Raw genomic sequence first — 16,420 nt, forward strand, 5'->3', positions numbered from 1 at the left:
AAAAAATTCAAAATCATGATTGGCGGGAAGAGAGAAAAAAACATAAGTGAGAGGCTTCAATTTTGGCTCTCCGAAACGGTTAGCCGGGTACGAACTCAAACATAACTGAACATCATACATGCTGCGGAATGAAGTGAAAAGGATAAAGTATAGGATCTCTCTCTATGTGCGAGCGAAAGGTAAGATACACGCAACATGTTCGAATCGAACCAAATGAGAGCAAAGGCACCAAAACACTTGAAAAATTGAGAAAATGAAAACACTAGGCAAAATTTAGTGTCAAACGGGCGCTCCAAGAGAAACATCAAGAGCCACGGAAGTCACGGATAGTGTGTTGATCGCAAAAATAAATAAAAATACAAGAAGAACGGACGCGGTTAAGCTAGCTAGCTACAATAAAAAAAAAAAGTGTAAGTGTAACTGGCAAAAAAAAAAAATTTCCCAAAAATTGTGAAATCGCTGGGGGAAAAATGTCCGTCCGGCATTAAGTGAAATTTGTTAACAAAAATTGTTAAATGCTAGGTGAAGTACAACGCGGGGCAATTGTTGGCCAGGAGGCGCGGTTTTTAACGGATTATCGCCAGCCGCAAGTGAAAAAGAACATTTTCGAACGGACGCCGGAATACTACGCGCTGTTTTGTGACAAAATACAAGGCATTTAACGCATTTCCTGAATGGAAGATACGTAAATAAAGTCGAATATTTAGCGCTGGGAGTCGGAATAGTCTTAAAAAGTATATGGAAACGAGCGGCGGCGCCCGAAATTCCATGAAATACAAGTGGCGTTTTTTTTTTTTTTCGTCCGCTGTGGTGAGAGTGCCAATATTCGAGTGTTGTGTGTGTGAGTGGTGGTCTGTGTGTGTGTGTTAAATCCACGGTAAATAAATAAATAAAATTTTATACACACACACACACACACACACATACGAGCGCGTACATAGCGGTACATAGAGCATGTTGTGAAGTTGCGGCGCAAAAAGAAAGCACGCGAATAAAACATAAGAAAAAAGAAAAGAAAAAAAAAAATGTAATTACGCCTGCGTCTGAGAAAGTGCGTCGTTCTATTTTGAAATCGATACCAAAATAAATTTTGTAAGAAAAGTGACAGAAAAACAAAGGCGGCAACTACAACTACAACATATATCAACAACAACAACAAAATATAATAATAATAATAATGATTAGCGGGAAATGGGATGTAAAAAGGTGAGTGCCAAAATAAAAAAAAAAAAACAAAAAATATAAAAGTTGTGGAAAACGTAACTAGGAAAATACTCTACGAAATTACTACGCAGCAGCAATTTATGCCAAGTTGTTTTGTGAATGAGCAGCGCAGCCTGCCAGCCAGCCATCCAGCATTACTCCCTCGCTCTCACCCTTGCTCCCTCTCTCACTCTCGCTCTCTGCTCGTCTCTCCTTGCTGGCTTTCTCTCTTGCGGCTGCGCGGAGAGAGAGAGGCGAAGAAGGAGCAATGAAAGAATTTCGATTATTGCCGGTTTTTTGTGGCATGTCTTGTTGTTATTGTTGTTGTTGTTTTTTTTTTTTTGTACGCACTAAAGTGTTATAAATATTTTTATTTTTTTATTTTAAATTTTATTAATTATTAAAAATAAAATATAAATCTTTATTTCTTTTTATGTAAAAAATATGTATTTTTCATACTAATTTTTATACTCCCTCTATTATTAACTTTTATTGATTTACTTTATTTCATAAAATCATTTATTTTTGCTTACTCACCTGTTGATTTGTCAAGGTTCTGCTTAAATGATATTTTTTATTTCGATATTTCCACACAAAAATGTGTTTACGTTCATTTTAATGTGTTTAATTAACTACAAAGTTGCGTCCCAGCACCACATAATTTTATTGGCTGTCAAAAAGTCATGACGAAGCACTTTTTTCCCCCCATACCATTTTTTATTTTTATTTTTTGTAATTTTTTTTTATTCGAGTTCAGTGCCACAAAAAATAATAAAGTTTCAAACACGTGCAATTTAATTATTAAATTTAATTAAATTAAGGAAATATTAGTTATAAGAAATATAAGTATTTTTTTGGGGGGTGCTGTTAGAATAGGGTCATAGTCCGCAGGATGGGGAGGGGGGTGCGGGTTGCTAATTAAAAAGCATAAGCACTAATTGGCATGCCGCTGGGCTTGTTGTTGTTATTATTGTTGTTATGTGGGACTGCCCACTTGCTGTGCGCTAGATGCTCTTATTATATTCTCGTTATTATTGTATAATAAGAGAAAAATGCCATAAAAAAAATAAGGAGGTGGGTGGGTGGAAAACAATTCATAGTATGAGGGGAAAAAAGAAACAAAAATCATCTAAGAATTGCGCATTTTTTGTATTAATCATGCTATATTTTTGACGAGGCCCGAGGAATGTTGGCCAATGTATTTGTATTTGTGCGTAATTTATTTATTTTTAAATCGAGTTTGGCTGCGTTTTCATAGTATGGGTGTATGGGTGTAACCATAAGTATATGTATGTGTGTGTTTGTGACAAAAATAAGATGCCGCAAAAACAAAAAAAAAAAAAAAATAAATAAAAATAAAATAAAAACCAAAATAAAGCAGATCGAAAAAAGATCTAGAGAAGAGGATGAGGCAATGACGGAACCCGGGTCAAGATTGTTGTTTTTCTGTTTTTGTTTTTATGTTATTTGTGCGTTATTTTTGATATTTGTTTTTTTTGCTGCTTTTTTTGTTGTTTTTTTTTTTCCTTTTTTTTAATGGTGAGGCCAAAAACCGGAAATTGTTTGTCCGGCTATTGTTGATGACGTATGACTCAATAGCCGCTCACCACTCATTGGAAATTTTGGCGCATAACTTGGCCACACTAATTAAGAGTGGCGAAAAAATAAAAACAAAAACAAATTATAATATCACCTTAAAAGTTTCTACAAGAAAAAACATGAAAAAAAAAGACTATTTGTTTTTGTTTTTCTAGAAATTGCTCTACTCTTCTCTTTCAAATACTCTACAATGGTATAAAAATAAAACCAAAAACAAAAAAAAAGTTAAAAACAAAAATAAAAGCAAAAAACAGAAAAAAAAATAAGCTCTGACCATATGTATGTCTAAAATGTTGCCTTGCCGCGCATGGGGGAAAGAGAGAGAGGGCGCTATACCGAAAGAGAGTGGCGGCCGGTGTGATAAGCGTGTGTGTGTGTGTGTGTGTGTTTCGAGCGAGACAAACAGACAGGTGTCATTGACCTTTTAGCTGTGATGGCAAAAATAAAACAAAAACAATGAAAACAAAAAAAAAACACCTCACACACACACACACATACTGGCAAAGAAATTTGTGTGCACTTTTTTCTGCTGCGTTTGCCGTTTCTCTTTCTCTTTCACACTCTCCCTCTTTGTTTTTCAGTTGTTTTTTTTTCTGTTTTTATTCTTGCTTTGTTGTTCGTGTTGTTGTTTTCGCTGCTTATGCTGTGAACTTCTTGGCCTTGAACTTAGACGCGCGTCTTCTAATCGCTCCATCACGCCCACCCCTCTCCCTCTCTTGCCCCACCACCACAACAACATGCATGCACGCACTTGCGAGTTTATTGCTCCGTTGTTTTTTTTCCTCTTTTCTTTTCTTTTGTTATTATTTTGGTTTTTAAATGGAATTTTGAATTTAATTAAAAAAATTATTTATTATTTTTAACTATTTAATTATTTTTTATAATTTTTCTAATTTTTTATATTTTTATAATTTATAATACAAATAAATGTTTACAGTTATCTTAAGAAAAATTTGTAGCAATTGCGTAATTACAGTATATATGTATATGCTCTCTGTGAGTCAACTTGTTTTCGTCTTTATATTCGCATTTAATTGTGTTTTTATTTGCATGTGCCTGGTCGGGTCGGTCCGAGCCGGAATAAATCGAAATTGTATATTCCCAGAAGCGTATGATTCAGATTCCAAATCAGATTCAAAGAAAGAGGAATACGCATCATTTCAGTTAACTACAAAACACAGCCATCATCATAGCTCCTGCTTCAAATCAGAGTTGCTTCTCTTATCATCAAGAGAGTCTAAGGTCCAAATAAATATTACCCACAACCCACAACAACAACAATAACAAAATCATTAAAAAAAAAAGAAAGAAAAAAAAAAGCAACAAGAATACTTAAGCACATGACATATGTGGCATGTACGAGGTGGCCTTCCACCACCACCCACTCACTAACCATCAAAAATAGTGTTTCAAGAGAGGACTTAACTGTTAATCTGAATAATTGGAAAAAAAAGAAAGAGAGAGAGAGGGGTGGTGGGTGGATGACGTGGTATTTGCATGGTTATGGTTAGTGGGGATCTTGTGATCAGACTTGCAAGTAAATGTGTGTTTATTTTGTATCTCTTTCTGCGACATAAACACACACACACACACGCATGAATCAACAATTGGCCTGTCTTTTCATGTTTTTGATGAAAGATTATGACTAACGGCTTTACCAGCTTATCAGTCTCTCTCTTACTCTCACTTACTACATGTTTTACTCTCCAAATGAACTGTTAATTGTATTACATAGTCACCTCCCCCCTCCTCGCTCCTAACAATTTTAATATTCATGCACCCCCCCTCCCATTCTCGATCCCACTCCCACTCGCACAATATACTTATTTGTTTTTGCTTTTTCGGCATTTCGCTTTGCGCAGTTATTTGTTTTTCTTGTTTTTAAAGATTCCGTTTTGGTATTGACATTCGTTTATTATTTTCCGTTGGTGCCCAGTTGTGCCAGTGTATGAGTGTAATAAACAACACACGTGGTTGCAGTTCTATTGAGCGCTATCTCTATGTCTCTCTCCGTCTCACCCACACACACCGGTGTGATAAAAGATTATTATAAAACATGATTATTTCAAAATAATCATGTCATGTTATACTGTTATAATCATGTCAGTATAACATTGTTAGATTGTTTTGTAGACTATGTTGATGTGGCTTGTAATTTTCAAAAAGATGTAAAGGCCTAAATAATTACAAATCCAGTCATTTTTTAATTGACTGCGTGCCCTGTTTTAACCTTTACCTCCGACTGTTTTCCTGTTCGCCTGGTAAATAACGCGCGATACAACAAATCGTATTGCACAAATTTAAGGCGCAAAAAAGTAGAAAATAACAATTATTTTTTTTAGCTTGCTAAAATTTTATAACTAAAAAAAATTTCCTCCTTTTTTCCCCTCATTCGGGTTGCCAGATCTTGAAGCCTCTGGAGAGGGCGCTTTTTGGCGTTGCCACATTTCGAGGGCTCTGCAGAAAAGAGAGAATTTTTTTTGAGAGAAAAAAATTTGAGAGATGAAAATTTTTGTTTTTTTTTTATTCAGCTTGAAATTTTATTTGGCTCTTAGAAAAAAGAGAATTTTTTAAGAGAGATGAAAATTTTTGTTTTTTCTATTATTCAGCTTGAAGTTTTATTGGGCTCTTAAACTCCCATACACTCTTAACTTAAACTTAATACGAGAAACTCATGTTTGAGAGTTTGAGAAATGAGATCTTACACTAATTTTGACAATATTAGACTTAAAATCTATTTTGGCCTAATACAATGGTTCTGAATAATTAACAACACTTAAAATTTCTACTTTATTTTGTAGATTTAACCAATTTTTTCGAACTTCTAAGAGGTCCGTGTTTGGAACAAACGGTACCCCATTTTCCCCCTTGCAAAATTTAATGTGGGATCCCGTTGTGGTTTTAGCCACAAAAGGACATAAATTACAGGGATAAATTTTCGATATTCGAAGACACGTTTCCAGATGTTTATCATATTCAGCTCTTGTTGACAGTTTTAAAAAACAAAAATGGCATTGCCGCTTGCCGCATTCAAAAACCCTTGGCTCCCTTCCATCCTCCCGGTTTCCTTCGATGATAAATTTCTTTGTCCTTAATGATGATGATGATGATGTCTGGGTGAATTGTTGTGATGTTTCATTATCCGGTTGTCCTTCCAAAATCCTTTTCAACTTTGCTAATAATGATGATGATAATGATGATGATGATACTGATGATGATGATACTGATGATGAAGACGATGGTATGAATGGTAGGGATGGGGGTGTTTGGGATGTTTGTAGTGGTTTAATGATGGGGATGTTTGGGATGTTTGGGGGTGTTTGAATTTCTATTATTGGTAGGGATGCGGATGATTGGGGTGTTTGAATTTCTCTTATTGGTAGGGATGCGGATGATTGGGATGCTGGAATTTCTATTATTGGTAGGGATGCGGATGATTGGGGTGCTGGAATTTGTATAAATGGTAGGGATGCGGATGATTGGGGTGTTTGTGCCGTCGGTTGTCCGTACACGATAAAAGCACCCAATGGAGCTGTAGGTTGTTTGGGGGGTTTAATTAAACACTAATTTGGTTGTGTTTAATTAAACACTAATTAAACACAGTGTTTTTTTTTGTTTAATTATTTATTTTTTTTATCCAGGAATTACTAAAAAAGAGAGGCAGCTTATAAATTCTTAAATTAATTGATTTCATAAATTAAAAAACAAATAAATTTAAAGAAAAATGTGTCTAACTATATTCAATTTGGGTTTATTTTTTTTTCTCCTCATAACTAGGTATCTCATAGTCGTATTTTAATTTTTCTTGTAATTTTGTATACTTTATTTTTTTTTTGAATTTTTTTCCGATTGTACATTTTAGTTGCAGCAAAAAAAAGGCGTGGTAACCTGAGTGCCAAAACAACATTTTATTTATTTTTTATTTTTTTTAAGTCTAGTGGTGTTGATGTTGTAATAAGTTGTGGTTTATTGTTTGATGAAGTTTTGTTTTTTATTTATTTATTTTTTTTTTTTAAATACTTTTTTGTGTTTTTCCGCTGTACTAGACACTTTTTCTTTTTTGTCCAAAAAGTGTTATTTTCTGGGTGGGGCTTAATGGAAATTTTTGTGGAATAAATTTGTAGAGTATCAGGTGGAGTAATTTTATATTATTTTACATTTTTATTTTATTCAAGGTGATTTCTTGGAACTACCTATAGTAGTATCAGTATCTAAAGGTCTACTACAGTCTTAAGGAATTTAAATGAAAAGAATTCCTCAATAGTTACCCAATAAACAATTCAATTATTCCCAATTTGTGAATAAAAATGGTATTTATTTTTCTCTCATTTCAGTTCGACGACAACAAGATGCATCATTGAGATCGAGATCACGTGGAAAGATCATCGAGAGTGCTGCCACCAAGGTGTGAAAGTGAAAATCATGTGAAAAAGAGTGCAGAAAAGAAAAGAAAATTCAAGAAAAGAAAAGATCAACAAGACAACAAAGAAAAAAAATAAGGAAAAATCATGAAAAATGATAACCTAAATAAATCAAATTGCTAGTCAGAAAAAAAATAAAAAGAAAGAGATAATAAAAATAAAAAACATAAAATACCAACAAAGAAAGAGAGGTGTATAGAGAGAGAGAGAGATAGAGAGTGCATTTTGCAGTTTTCTTTATTTTTTTAAATTAAAAGAAAACTATTACAATTTAAAAAATATTAAAATCAAAAATTTTAATCAAGGTAAGTTTTATTAAATATAATTACTAATTAATTTTTAAGAATTCTTTATTTTATTTCTTACATACATATATAAAACAACTGTTTTTCTTATATTGCTCTTTAGTATATTTTTCAATTTTTTGAATAATTTTTTCAATAAATACTGAGAGTCTGTTTCGAATTCTTCACTTCAAGATAGTATCTCAAATACTATTTTTTTTTCTCTTTAGTATTTTTTCAATAAATACTGAGTCTGTTTCGAACTTCTTCACTTGAAGAAAGTATCTCACATAGAAGCTTCACTGTTCTCCATACGCTTTTCTTTTCCTTTCTTTTATTATTTTCTTTTATTTTGTTCGTTTTGTGCTTAATTTGTGTCACATTCCAATGGGGTAGCAGCTCTCCGGCCTCCGGCAGCGACGTTCTGGAATTTTTTCCAAGAAATTTATGCTGATTTGATTGTCAAATGTGGAAAGTTTTCGAACCAAACACGTATGTATCTTTAAGATACAAATAGGTGGTGAAATGGTGATGGAGTATGGAGGGGCATGGAGGGGGAGTTGGTTTTTCTCATTCCGGATATATCATCCATCCCCCCCCTCTAACATATATTTCACTTTGGTATTTCCGAACCGGAGGTAGGAGGAGTATCTGGCGGATGATTCTAAATAATGTGTAACAAATGGCGCTTCTGTCGCAACAACAACTGCAATAATAATAATAATAACTTGGCAGCAGTTTTTAGCAGTTCTAGTTTCAGTTTCAAAAAAATTTCAAAAGAAAGTCTATAAAATAAATACCCTTATTTAGGTTTAAAAATTTGTTGAAATTTTAGACTTTCTAGGGTTCTTCTTGGCCTTTCTCTAAAGTTATAAAGTTATAATATAAGTTAGATCTTCTAAGATTGAATTTTAGTAAATTTCCAGGCCCAGAGACTTCTAAACCAGAACGAAAAGGGGCGGCAGCCAACCGCATCGGCAACAGAAACAGAAACTGAAACAGCAGTCGCTCAATTGTGTTGCACACTCACCGTCTGGGCATTTTCACAGTTTTGGAGCACAAATGCACACGGAATCACTCTTGAGACGATGGCTCTCCACAAAGTGGCATGTGGCATGTGGCATGTGGCATATGCCATTGCAATTGCACAAATATTTTTATATTGCACTAATGTGTGGCAGAAGACTAGAAAGCCATGGCCGGAAATAGTTTCAATTGGAAAGGCAAAGATTGTGGCCACAGTCTGGTCGGCGATAAGAATCCATGGAAATAAAATAAGAGGTATCTGTTAGGGTATATAGTATATTATATACTCTTCCTTCAAAGTCTACTATCTCCCTTGGGGATTCTGTTAATGAGTTTCCAGGTACATCCCTCTTCTTGTTGCAGTTTTATGTTTTATGTTTTGTTTTTGGGAGGCTTTAATGGCCAACTGATTGTTGTTGTTGCTGCTGCTGCTGCTTCGGTGGCAGCACGTGTTGCCTGTCAGTCATCCGACTCACACGTTGATTGAGATGCCCAGCCGGCCCTGCCCTGCCTCCCTGCCTCCCTGCCTGCCTGCCTGAAGATGCCTCTTAGTTCCTCCTCCAGTGGCGGCAGACGCGCACATTTTTTCAGTTGCTCAATTAGACGCACATCCGCTCGCTCTACACTCCCTCCCTCGTGGATGCCCTCCCTCCCCCTCCCCCACCCCATTTTTATTTCCGTTTTTGTGCCACAGATTGATGGCTGACTGCTGGGCTGTGATGTAACTTCGAAATGGATATAAAATTTAAGAGGATAAGAGACTTTAAGAAAAGTATCTTTAAAGTATAGTTTAGAATGAGAAAGAGAGTTATTTAAACTAAAAGATACATATATGTATCTGTAAGATACTAAGATACTAAGTTTTAGCTGGAATGAGAAAGAGTTATTTAAACTAAAAGATACATATATGTATCTGTAAGATACTAAGATACTAAGTTATAGCTAGAATTTGAGTAGAGTTATTTAAGCTAAATTAATATAAAAATAATAAAGATATATATGTATCTCTGAGATACATCTTTTAGAGTACTAGCAACAGCTGCTTGCCACAGACGACAATCGAAATGCAAAGGGTGTAAAGTGGCGCTGCCACATTCCAATGTCTATAGCTTTTTCTTTCTCCCCTCCTCCTCCTCTCGTTATTGTTGTTGTTGTTGTAGCTGTGAAGAATGCCCCGGAGTTGAGAAAAAGAAGAAAACGAAGAGGAAGCCGCAGCAGCAGCATCATCCGTGGCATCATCCGAGACCGAGACCCGCCATGTAAAAAATCACGTTTCAAGTTATGTGAACGGCGCGTGAATAAGTCCAAGTCCAAGTCCAGGGTTCGAACTTTAAGGAGGATGAGGAGGAGGAGGAGGCCTGACAGGCGAAGAAAGAGATAGGCGATAGGAGAGAGGAGGCGAGAGGAGAGAGAGATAGTAAGCGTCTGCGAATGCGATCGAGGTTGAGAATGCAAAGTGAGAATTTTCTCGATTTGTCGCGGAATTTGAGAGTTTTCGTTTCAGGAATTCAACTTTTGAGATACTTTATGAACTATAGATACTTATAATAATATATATAAAATATCTACAAAATATAAAGATATTTTCAAATAAAATTATAAAGAAAATAAAAAGAAAAACAAGAAAAACAATTATTTTTCACAATATTTTTAGATAATAATAAGTATCAAAGAGAGTTAGGAGGTTAGGGGCTTAAAAACAGACTTTAGTGATAAAAAATATTATGATATTTTAAATAAAATTAAAAACTATCTCAGTACTATAATAATAATTCTAGCGAGTTTGAAGGTTAGGGGCTTTAAAATTGATCTAAATGGTATAAACTATAATGATATTTTAATTAAAATTATAAAGAAAATAAAGAGATTTCTATTTAGATTATAATAAGAATTATAGAGAATTAAAAGGGAGAGGCTAGGGGCTTAAAAATACACTTTGAGGTCTAAAATATAATGACATTTTAAATAAAATTATAAAGAAAATAAAGAGATATCTATCTGGTCTAAAATACAATGATTTTTTAAATAAAATTATAAACTAAGCAAGAATATAGTTAAGAAATACAAAAATAAGAGTCCTAGAGACTTCGAACATAAAAGTCGAAGATAAAAATAGACTCAAGTCATAAATAACCCAAAAAGAAATAAAACTTGAGAGACAGGAATGACATAAGGAGCTATAAATTACAAATAATACCATAAATAAGCGTACTCCATCTGTCTTATATTTATTTATTTAATTTTCTGTTTGAACAGCCACCCCTTTAATTTAAATTTGTCAACTCTTTTTATTCATTTTTAATTTTTTTTTTATGCATTTCTCCATTAAAAGCAAGTTTAATGGCCATTAATTAATTAACCAACAGAGGGTTAAGGAAGGGTTAAGGGAAATGTGTGTCATTAGGGTGCATTTTGAGTTATGAACAAAAAAAAAAAAAAATAAAAAACAACAAAGCCATCAGAGAAAGAGTTGTGAATGTGAAACATTTCCGCATTCCGGCTGGGCATGCGCGGCAGCGACTGGAGGAGGCAAGAGTAGAGTAGTGGCAAGAAGAGTAGTGGCAACCTCGACCCACACTCAAGTGGCGCCCATAAAAACGTCATCGTTGCACATAAAACCCGACAGCCAACAATGCAGCTTGCCGTTTGGCCGTTCGGCGAGTCGCCGTAATAGTTTTTTAATTGCTCATAAAAGTCGGCAAAGTTTCCACCCAAACACACACATACACACACACACCACACACACACCACGTTTGGGCCCATTAATCACTCGCCTTTGTGGCCGAGACGCCGGAGACGCCGGGAGACGCCACCAGGTAAAGAGCTAAAGCCTCAAAACCACCGTTAAGTGTATGCAACAAGATCTCTTAACTTATGCGCATATTCTTCAAGCTGTATCTGTATCTGACAGTAGTCTATGTATCTCTATCTCTATCTGTATCTGTATCTGTTTCTGTGTTTGTGGAGGAAGCGGAAAGTAACAATTTTGCTATTGACATTGACAATGTCATTGGTGGAGACTGGGGGAGAAGGCTTTTCAAGTAACTTATGGGATGATATGTGGAGTTTTAAAGGAAATTGATTAAGATTAAGATACTCTGTCTTGGAGAGAAGTCTCTTATAATGTCTAGAAATCAATATAGAAGCTCTAAATAGCTATATCTAGTAGATATTATCAAGAAATCTGTTTTTAAAGGATAATTATATGAGATTATAACTGATTATATCGCATTATACCTTTATATGTTATAGATACTATATAGAAATTGGTAAGAACTAGAACTTTATCTCAAAATTGTTACCTAAATCTACTAGATCTTTAGAAAATCTTTAGAACTAGATCTTATAGATTCATTCATATGGAAATCTGTAACCAAATCTACTATAAATATCTAGAAATCCATATAATACTCTAAAAAGATACTCTACTTTAATACTCCACTCTAAACTGCAACTATATCTTCAAGATATTGTCAAGAAATCGGTGCAATACTCTATAAATATAGATTCTATGGCTATATCTACTAGATTTTTGGAAATAATTAACTATATCGTCAATAGACCTATAGAAATCTACAAGTATCTACTAGATATTTACAAATCTGTTACTAAATTATCAAATATCCAGAAATCTATAACTATTTCTTCTAGATACTCCATTTAAATGGGATACTATATCTAAAAATCTACCTCTATCTCCTAGATATCTATGATCTAGAAATACATCGAATACTCTATGGATATCTATATCTTTTAGATAATATCTATAAAAATGTAACAGAAATCTACACCCATATCTACTAGTTAAGTAGTTCCAAGTTACGAAATCTAACATATACTATTTTAATATTCTAGATATTATCCTATCCCTAGACCTATAACTACTATATCTTAAGAAATCTGAAACTTCTTCTATAAATTCTCTATTACTACTACTAGATATGCTACTAGATATGATCTATAAACCTGTAACTATATTTAGAAATTTGTATCTGTATATCCTAGATATGATCTACAAAACTATAACTACTTCTAAAAGAAATTTAAAAAGTCCTACAAATCACAACTCCCTAACCTTTAAAAGAAAAACTCCATTCTGGCCCATTTTCTTGCCTCTTTTTGTCTTTTTTCTGTTTCCGTTTCTTGGCCACACACTTTTGGGAGTAATTTACTGGCCATTGGAGGTTGTTTAGACCAAGTTTATTGTTTAGACTTGCCACGAAAGCTCAAGGTCGTTCGATATACGGAAGGTTATAGTTAGTTAGTTAGTCACAGCATCCAGTTATCTAGGGGATTGGATGAGAAATTTCCTAAAAATCTCTTAAACTTTAAAGTTTAAATCATGACTATGACCTTGACTTGTTTTTTTTTCTTCTAAACTTTATTGGTATTTTAAGTTTATGAGGCAGAGAGAGAGAGAGAGAGAGAGGCGGTGCATCCGCTATTGCAGCACGATTCTACGATAATGGGCAACACATGCCTGCCACTCACTGTAGACTGTAGACTGTAGACTGTAGACTGTAGATTGCAAGACTTGTAAGACTGTAGACTGTAGACTGTATCTTGTAGATTGTTGCTTGGGAGAGGTGTCTGTGGGGCGTTGAATGTTTAGATTGGAATGTTGTTTATTGCATTTTTTTTTTTGAGTTAAATGTCGTATGGGATTGAGTTCTGTAGAGAAAAAGATACAAATACAGATACAGATACAGATACAGATACTCTATGCATAATGACTGTGATTTTGTCAAGAGAGGAGTGTGTCTGTCGGTTAGAGCCATCTGGATGCATATTTCTATAGCTTTTTTGCATCCGGGATGCAATGATGATGATATTAAGGGGATTACCATACCATAGCTATTATTATGTGCCATAAATGTGCCATAATGATGATGATGATGTTGTGTTTAATGGCCTGGTATGATTGGAATGTCGTTTTATGATTTATGTTGGACCTGACCTACTTGCAGATACTACTATTTTTTTTTTTACTACTTTTTCAAAAAGTAATTAGTTGAGAAGAAAAAGTCAGAAACAGAATCTTAAACCGACTATCTATATATAAAATTTAATTACAATTACAAATTGAAATGCACAACAGATACATAGATACATTTTTTCTTCTCTCTCTCTGATATCTGACGAAATTCGGTGCTGGCAGGAGGTGAGAAAGGAGGGCGGTGGTGGTGTTAAAGGGGGGGCCTTGCAACCCACTCATGACGACGACCGACCGACCCATTCACCCACACACATACGCAGATACTGTATCTCAGCTCTGATTCTGTCTCATTGTCTCTTTGTTGACGTCGTTCCCACTATTATTATGGCTTTTATTGTTGTTGTTACCCTGCACGAACGGGGTATATTGGGTCTGATAGGTCTTTTGTTCTAAATTTTAAACGTTTAAATTCAAGTTCCAGGTTTCAATCATGTTTCATCCTGTAAAGTTTCTTCTATTTACATTTTTGCTTTTATTTTATTTCTTTTATTTTTACTTATTTCATCCTGTTTAAGTCAAGTTTCAACATGTTTAAATCATGTTTCATTTTTATTCTGTTTCTTCATCCTCATTCTTCTGCTCAAATCATGTTTCAATCAGGTTTTATCCTGTTTCATCATTCTCATCCTTTTTCAATTTTGGAGGGTTTTTCTTCTTTTCTTTTAAAAGTTAAATCATGTTTTAATCATGTTTCAACATGTTTCATCCTCGTTAAATCAAGTTTCATCATGTTCAGAGATACATATATTAAAGATATGTCTTTTATTATAAATTTAAAACATTTTTCAACATGTTTTAATTCAAGTTTCATGTTTCAACCATGTTTTCATTTGTAAATTAAATTTCAAACATGTTTCATCCCGTTTTTAATCCCGTTTCATTATATTTAAATCATTTTTAAAACATGTTTCATCCTGTTTTCTTTAATAGTCTTAATCCCAGAAAGAGTATTGCAATCTTCAGATACTCTTTACCTTCTCTTTTCTTTTTATACCCTTGCAGAGGGTATTATAATTTTGGTCAAAAGTGTGCAACGCAGTGAAGGAGACATCTCCGACCCTATAAAGTATATATATTCTTGATCAGGATCACCTCCTGAGTCGATATGAGCATCCCAGTCGTGCCTGGCGCTCGCCAAACGCGCATCCCGCGGTAGGAAATGGGAGTGCGCGGCGCACTCCCATCTGCGGAAAACCATCATTCCGATTTACATTGGCGTGGCCGCTTTTCTCACCCAGCGGAGCGAGTATCAATATGCTTGGCGATCGGAAAAAGAAGGCGGTTCTCCCCTACCCGCAAGCTTACCGGCTAGGGGAGATCGGCGCGAAATCTCACCCAGGGATTTTCTGGTTGAAAAAAATTTCCCTTGCTTTTTGCTTTGCTTTTGGTTTTTGTTTTTGTTTTTCCCCAACCATGCCCATTGATTTTTACTAAATTCGAAGTGAGTTGTTTGTCATATTTATTTATTATTAATTATATTTATTATTTATTAATCTTAATACATAAAACTGAAAAGATAAAAAAAAGAAATAAAAAAAAGCTAAAAATAAATAAATAATAAAAACAAATAAGATTCTTACAAATAAAGATATTGAGACGTCCAAATTTCTAGTACAGCCAGAACTGAAAATATTTGTTTAATGAAATAACGTTTATTCATCATTATCAACACAATAAAATATAAATAATTGAATGAACGGAGCAGTAAACTTACCATTTCACAATAATAAACCAATGCGACTCACTATGAACAACCCTATGTGACCGTTTCGATTTTGGTTGATTTAGCATAAAAACGCTGCACAAAACGCACACTAATTACGCGGGATTATTTTTTTGCTGCCCTCAGTTAAAGTAAAAAATAAATTCCTTATATGAATAATATTTTTCATTAAATATTGAGCTATGTTTAAATTTTGCACTTCAATAAAATTATTATAGAACATAAATTGGTAAACTTAAATAATATACGTTGAATTGTTCATGAAATAATTTTTTCTAAGTTAAAAGTCCCACGCATAAATTTTTCTAAGTCCCAAGCGAGACGAAAATTTTCTAAGTCCAGTTTTTTGAGAGCGAAATCTATGTTGAGAGAACAAATTCCCTCTCTCAACTCGGGGTGGGTGAGAACAAGGTACGAAAGATGCCTGCCGGAATGCACCGAAACGCTGCTAGCACCGAAAAGTCCGACTGGGATGTCCGTCTGTCCGTCTGTCCGTCTGTCCGTCGGTCCGTCTGTCCGTCTGTCTGTTTCTACGCAAACTAGTCTCTCAGTTTTAAAGCTATCGAGTTGAAACTTTGCACACACCCTTCTTTCCTTTGCAGGCAGTATATAAGTCGGAACGGCCGGGATCGGTCGACTATATCCTATAGCTGCCATATAACTGATTGATCGGAAATGCCATAACTTTGGTGTTTTTTAAGTTAGAGGGTTGGGAGTTTCTACACATGTTATATTTGACCAAAATATCTTATGTACAAAATTTCGTAAGGATCGGCCAACTATATCCTATAGCTGTCATATAACTGATTGATCGGAAATGCTATAACTTCGTTGTTTTTCAAGTTAAAAGCATGGGAGTTTCAATGGATTCCTCTTTTGGCAAAATAATTCGATATGCCAAATTTCATAAGGATCGGCCGACTATATACGATCCGCTATATATCTAATAATATAAGATGCGTGGCGCCACCTAGCGGACTGCGACTCAACTGCAAGGGTATATCAACTTCGGCTCCGCCCGAAGTTAGCTTTCCTTTCTTGTTTTCATTTCGCATTCAACCGAGCGCTAATTTTTTCGCTTTCCGACGCCGCGTGAGCGTGGGCGTGTCTGTGTTGCAACCGCCCACTCGTCTGTTTTTCCCCCTCCCCACACTCCCCCCCCTCCGCC

The 16,420-nt window shown here is 34.8% G+C and overlaps 1 protein-coding gene across 2 annotated transcripts in view; it reads left to right on the forward strand.

The window, feature by feature from the left end:
• The first annotated feature begins 229 nt into the window (after positions 1–229).
• Positions 230–16,420, forward strand: part of LOC6500594 (insulin-like receptor) — a 44,457-nt gene continuing 28,266 nt past the window's right edge. For both annotated transcript variants that reach the window (XM_014911155.3, XM_001953498.4), the window contains exons 1-2: positions 230–1,206; positions 7,137–7,528. The gene's annotated coding sequence lies outside the window, so the exon portion shown is untranslated. The remainder of the gene's footprint in view (positions 1,207–7,136; positions 7,529–16,420) is intronic.

Source organism: Drosophila ananassae, chromosome 2L (assembly GCF_017639315.1).
Source record: "Drosophila ananassae strain 14024-0371.13 chromosome 2L, ASM1763931v2, whole genome shotgun sequence".
In the NCBI taxonomy this organism is placed as follows: domain Eukaryota; kingdom Metazoa; phylum Arthropoda; class Insecta; order Diptera; family Drosophilidae; genus Drosophila; species Drosophila ananassae.